At 48.5% G+C, this 6,076-nt stretch overlaps 1 protein-coding gene across 1 annotated transcript in view; it reads left to right on the top strand.

The window, feature by feature from the left end:
- Positions 1 to 6,076, top strand: part of LOC119388774 (mite group 2 allergen-like Ixo r 2) — a 160,787-nt gene that overhangs the window by 47,086 nt on the left and 107,625 nt on the right. The gene's annotated exons all lie outside the window — the stretch shown is intronic.

Below are 6,076 nucleotides of genomic sequence, written 5' to 3'. Positions count from 1 at the left end.
GCGCGATCTGTGGTTATCAAAATGAGGTAGAGGTTCAGGGTAGGATGGAAACTTCATCATCAGCAGGGTGTCGGAAAGAAATGTTTTTCGTTTCGGTTTTAGTTTCGTTCCACCGCAAAACGTTCCGTTTCGTTTCTGTTCCGAAACGAAAAAAAAAATGTTCCATAACGGTTCGTAACGGTTTTTTTAATGCAAAAATTTGAAGTCAATGTAATCATAAAAAAACATTGGATTTGTGATACAGTTACCTGCGCTCCTCTTAATTAAGAAAGTGGGACAGGGGTAAAACACGTTCTTTCCATGTCCTTCAGATGAGTGGAAGTAACTGTACCACGAATTCCTACCAACTGGCACTATACCCTTCAAAGTCGTGGTATTTATTTTCTGAAAAGTCAATTACGACTTTTTTTAGCGGGCTGAATGCTTTGTGTCAAGGAAGGGAGAACGATCTCAAAAGCAGCACGTCATTGAGTGCACTCTCTATGCGAGACCGCTGATCTAATAAAGAAAATCGCCAGGCCTGCGCGGAACACGTAGCACGGTCACAGCGTAAGCTGGAACAGCGGCCTTTCTAGATACCGTTCTGTACTCTCTTGGGAAAACTATAATACAAGTACACGTGCAAGGTACCCGCTACGCCATACATCATCATAATTCTTCTGAAGTAGCGAAACACCCACTAAGCCATTTTTCCTCATTCTTCGGAGAATCGTGGTACCTGCTACACATCTGTGAGGCACTATGTGCCCTTTGTGCTGTGGCTAATGACGATGAAGAATTATGGCTGAGCCCTTTGTAACGAGTTGAAAGCATTCAACGACCGACTACTTGAGCAATTCGCATTGTGTGACGCCAGATTGCTATTTTACTCTTCTGCCACGCTATACAACATATGTTAACACGATTGACGCCTGCATAGAGTATTTTTGCGAAGAAGTTACAAGCACCAGCGTGATACTGTGGTGGAATACTCGACTGCCACGCATAGGGCGCGGGTTAAAATCCCATCCGATCCTAGAAATTTTTTTCTTATTTCAAGCGATAGCGGTTACGGACACCGGCAGCGGCGGACAACTATGGCGCCAATATCGGCTGTTGTGATCTCATAACAGCTTTCGCTGTAACGAACTTCGGTGCCGACAATGCCCTCTCCACACTGGCCTGCGTGACAGGCGCGCAAGAGTTCACTTGCGTTAATGTAGACATATCTGATTGCAACTGTTTTCGTTTTTCGCACAAATTGGAATTTGTGCCTGAGGTACGCGGTAATACTGTACTCTGAGATGTGCATAATTGCTCACGTTGCATGACCTCAATTGGTCCGGATTTCCAAGTTTTTTCGTGAACCGAAAAACCATTAAAATAATTTCGGTTTCACTCCGGAACGAAATAATATATAAAGTTTCGGTTACGTTTTCGTTCCGGTCAAAAACATCGTTTTTTTTTCGTTTTTCGTTTTTGGTTTTCGTTCCGTTCCGACACCCTGATCATCAGCAGTGGTCCTTTACAGGTTCAGTCATAAAACTTAATTATCGGTGCTGGGAGTGATGGCTTCTGCGACCCCACCAGATGGCCCTCAGTAGGCTCCTGGGCTCTCCATGTGACCAGGACGTGTATCTCTGGAGCAAAGCTGGTCAGCAGGGTCTCCCACTTTTGCGAGCCTATAAGCTTCTGTAGTTCTTTGGTTGGTGGGTCTAACAGGCAGTACCGGAAAGATGCGTGCCACTGTGGCTTTCTGTCCACATTTCAAGAAATCGGGTGTGAATTCGTCTTAGCTGACGCGGCGGTGTTGGGAGAGTACTGGTTTTGAGTAATCTCCACCTAAAATTTTCAGCTTTGGTAAGGCTTCTGTGAAAGGACGGTAGCATTTGCCTAGCTAGATTAATGAACTGGGTGGTTTCCGGGTAGCTGATGAGACCTTTCTCGGTGCGTTCCGCGGACTCGAGTCGTTGCTCACGGCTCGCCCGGTAGATACTCGAGACACATTGTGAGCTGCCTCGTTCTCGGGACTGCAAGAGTGAGCCGGTACCTAGATCACTTCCATGTCTCCGCGGTTTAAAGGGTATAATTTTGGATGATTTTGAGAGATGTTTTTGTTATTCTTCTTCTCAAGTAATTATTAACGGCGATTTTGAATCACTTAAAACATTTTCAATTTTAGGGTTGGTTAAGATCAGGGATATGCCGCTTCCTCCGCAATGTCGCAGTGTTTGACTCAGACCATGTTGAGACGAAAAAAGTCACAGTTTCGCCGCAAGATCGAAGCAATGAATGCGATAGCAAGAAACTAATGCTATACGAAGTGAGGCTCACCAATGGATACTCTCAGTTTGAACGGCGCTCCTGTCGCAAAGGCGGCCGAAGCAGCGAAGGAAACTAGCGTGCTTCAAGTGTCGAGCTGTGACACTTGATAGTTCGCGCTCATCTTCTGTTTGTTCGTTTAGCGGCGTCCCTTGAGCTCGAGTGACTTTCGTACGCTCGTAACATGAGCGCGGACATCACGGTGAAAGCGTGAAACATCCCTCTTCCCCTCAGCACGAGAAAACCGCGCGAGCAGACAGCGGAAGGGCAAGGTTCTCCCTGCGCAAATATAAGAAGAAGCGAGCGAGCTCGCCGACGACTTTTAAAGGGGCCCTGCAATACTTTTAGGCAGGGTCAAAAAGCGCTGCCAATCGGTAGTCGAGGCTCCCGAGAACACGCGAGCCAAATATTATAGCGAAGCGAGCGGCCAGGAATTTACAATAAATTCTAAAAGTCAGCTGAAAATCGCTCCCTCTTCTCTCGACAAATGATGTATTAGTCCGCAATATATGACGCGATTGTCGGCAGTTCCACCATTGGCTGATGTTATAATCACGATAACACCCTCATTATTACCTTCGTTGTTAATTTTGAGTTCAATAAGTAGATAATATGTATGTTTATATTGTGTTATGCCGTTAAAACACCCAACAAACAATATTAGCACTTTTGGTCTCACCGACAGCTCGTCTGCTCGTAGTTGCGTGGTTGCGTTTTCTTCACCATGCGCAGTGCCGAAATCGTGAATATTTCTGTGCTTTTGACCATCGCCGGTTGCCGTTGAGAGTGACAGCCGTTGAGTGTTGCCTCGTCAGCTGGAAGCTGCATCGTCGGCACGTTCTCACGACCGACCGAGGCAGCGGTGTAGCATTTCTCCGATAACAGTGCTGGCGCCCGCTAGTTTAGGATAACTGTGTTCGCTGTATGGCGAGATTCCCGTTCGCTGTCTGTTCAGTATGTCATCGAGCCGTACCTCGGCGTATCCTCCCCGTAGTCTCACGTTCCCGAGAAACCGCGACACAGCAACCAAGCAGACTCGCATTTTCACGGTAGCTGCAGACAGCCGGGGGATGGGTCCGCGCCGGCCCGATGCCCCACGATCCTTTCATCTAGTCTTTAGTTCTTCGTTGTCAGCCCGCACTCCCTGTGCGCCCGCATTCGAAGAGCAAACAGCATCGAAGTACCGCTACTGGGAGAAGGGTGCACGCAGCTTTGCCGCGTTGAATACGATTCAAGCGTGAGCAGTGCGACGAGGCGGTGCATCGCAGTGTGGGTCGAAACCCATCTCAGCTGTCATTCGTTCCAAACGCGCACGCAGGTTTGCGTCCATGGTTGGCAGAGCGATGAAAACACCACGGCAGTTCGAGGTGCACACCCAAACATTACCAAACCGACTCGCAGTTTTCAAACACGCGCGATACACGGTGCGATGAGCTCCGCTCGACGACGACCACGCAAGCCGACCGGAAGTGGCGCCACAGACCACGTGGTTGCGCCGAGACGCCAGAGAGAAAAAAATGAAGAAAAAAAATGCCGCCGGCGCTGACGTAACTCTTCGGCGCCTCCTCGCACCTCCGTCCTCCCTCCCTTCACGCCCCGCGCAGCTTTCCGCGCGCGATCGCCGCCGTGGCGCTCTTGTGGCCCTGACCTGATCTCCTTCCTTCAACGCGCGGGCCTGATCGAGCGGCTTTTCTAAGCCGCTCGTTCAGGTTCGCGTGTTGCAGTTTGATCGTGTTGCGGAGGCGGGAGGGAGGCGTCTCGTTTGCCGTTCTAAGCCGCTCGACACGGTAGACCGGGCGCTTCTCTCCCGCCTCCGTTCCAATCACTACCTCATCCTCTTCTCTCTTTCTACCCCCTTCATCGCCCCCACCCCCCCACGAGTGTTTTGGTTGAGGTGTCCTACACAGAGACAGTTATCGAGCACTCTTCCCCTTTTTCCCTCCTTTTCCTCTCTCATAACCCCCTACCAAGAATAATAAAGAATCACATCTCTCTCGCGGCGTTGAGTTGAGGGAAAAGCTGCGGAACGTGATCTCTATAATTTGGTAACACCACTTAGACTTGACGGATTCGAAAAATTTTTGCGGCATATGACTCGTGAACAGTCATACGTCAATCATGAGACTATTCCAATATAACTAAGGAAGGTGTTGCAGGGCCCCTTTAAATGCGCCCGTCGCGCTCCTAGCGCCATCTCGCTGGTAATGAAGAAACGCTTATAAGCGCCTGCCGTCTCTGAGTCCGTCCAGCGGTAAAGGGTGTGTATATAACGTTCGCCGTTAGCTACGTGGGGGATATGCGTTTCGTGGCGTAGTGGTTAGCGCCACTTGCTGCGGAGCAACAGGTCCCTGGTTCGATTCCGCGCTTCGGAAGTATTTTTCTGAATTATTTTTCTTTGGGGCTTTTATGCATATATATATATATATATGGTGCATGACGGCGGCGACGGCGACGGCAAAATTCAGCCGAGACTGTCCATATAATTGCTATCGCAATAAAACAGCACGATAAGACAGTGACGGAGGGGGACACACACGAGTGCTGCTCACCAACAAGCGGTGTTGGCGGTGACGCGCTACAAGTAACGGCGTTATAGGTAACGCGTTACTTTAACGGAACTGTAACGGGTAACGTACTTTCCTTACCATTTTTCGGTAGCGTGAGGTTTCACGTTACTCGTTACTTTTCGTTCCAATTATCCTCGCAGAGTTACACAAAATTCATTCGTCTTGTACCAGATCCTTTCTCGGAGCTCGCCCCGACGTGACTTTGTTGCAGCTGTCGGCCCGCCAAGCGTTGACAAATTGACCTCGCACGTGGTCCTTTTCTTGCGCGGGGTATATTGCAGTGGGGAGCAAATTCCCGAAATTTATTAAATGCACCTGCTATAGTTTCGGCTACCTTGGTATCGAGGTTCAAGTTGTCGCTGATTATAGATGAAGCGAAGCGTAATGCGGTACTCGTAACCAACAAAACCGAACTGTCCAGATCTACTCGGCTTGTGGACATCAAGACTAGGTGTGAGCTCCAGCACAAAGGAGGATGACTTCTTCGGAAATGCCTTCTGAACGTAATCGCCAGCTGAAGACGAAAGACTGTCTCGGTACCTTTGATGACGCATGGCGTCGCCATGAGCGGGCTCAAGGAAAACTTTCCGCGCGTTCACCAGCTCTTCCTTAAAGTGAATACAGGAGTACCATATAGCGCGTCCGTCGAGCTCTTATTTAGCGTAGGTGCGGACGTATTCGCTAATAAGCGAGTCAAGCTGTCCGATTAAAGCTTTGAAACGCAGCTGCTGCTTATATTCAGCGGTTTGTAATTGCATTAGGAAACTATTCCGGCACTACTCTAGCACTGTTTATAAACTTCGTATTCAAAATTAGTTTCGCTTCTTGCTATTTGCAACTGCACCTACGTTTCTGGTTATCGAACTCCTAAGTTAAGAAAGAACTTTTGCTAACAATCAAATCATGATTTTAAAAACTCATTGAATGATAAAGAGCGGTACGCCAAGATAGCTTCTGTTAGCTGAATGTTTGTTCTGTTAGATCCAGCATCGGTACCGGGGGTGCTATAACTGTTCGAATCTTATTTGCATATAAGTCAATCTCATTGCATGTAAGTCAAACTTACATCCGCAAAGCTCTTGGGTGCTTGGGAGCATGCAGACCAGGTCCAACGAAGTTTAAAGTGCCTATTGAGATTTCTCAGCGATACAGGTTTAGATGCTCGTCTTCAGAGCATGTGCGGCATAAAGACTTTTGCGTGTGTCCTG

The sequence above is a fragment of the Rhipicephalus sanguineus genome, chromosome 4 (assembly GCF_013339695.2).
Source record: "Rhipicephalus sanguineus isolate Rsan-2018 chromosome 4, BIME_Rsan_1.4, whole genome shotgun sequence".
Taxonomy (NCBI): Eukaryota; Metazoa; Arthropoda; class Arachnida; order Ixodida; family Ixodidae; genus Rhipicephalus; species Rhipicephalus sanguineus.
Note: the sequence above shows the minus strand (reverse complement) of the source record. Positions and strands in the feature narration are given on the sequence as shown.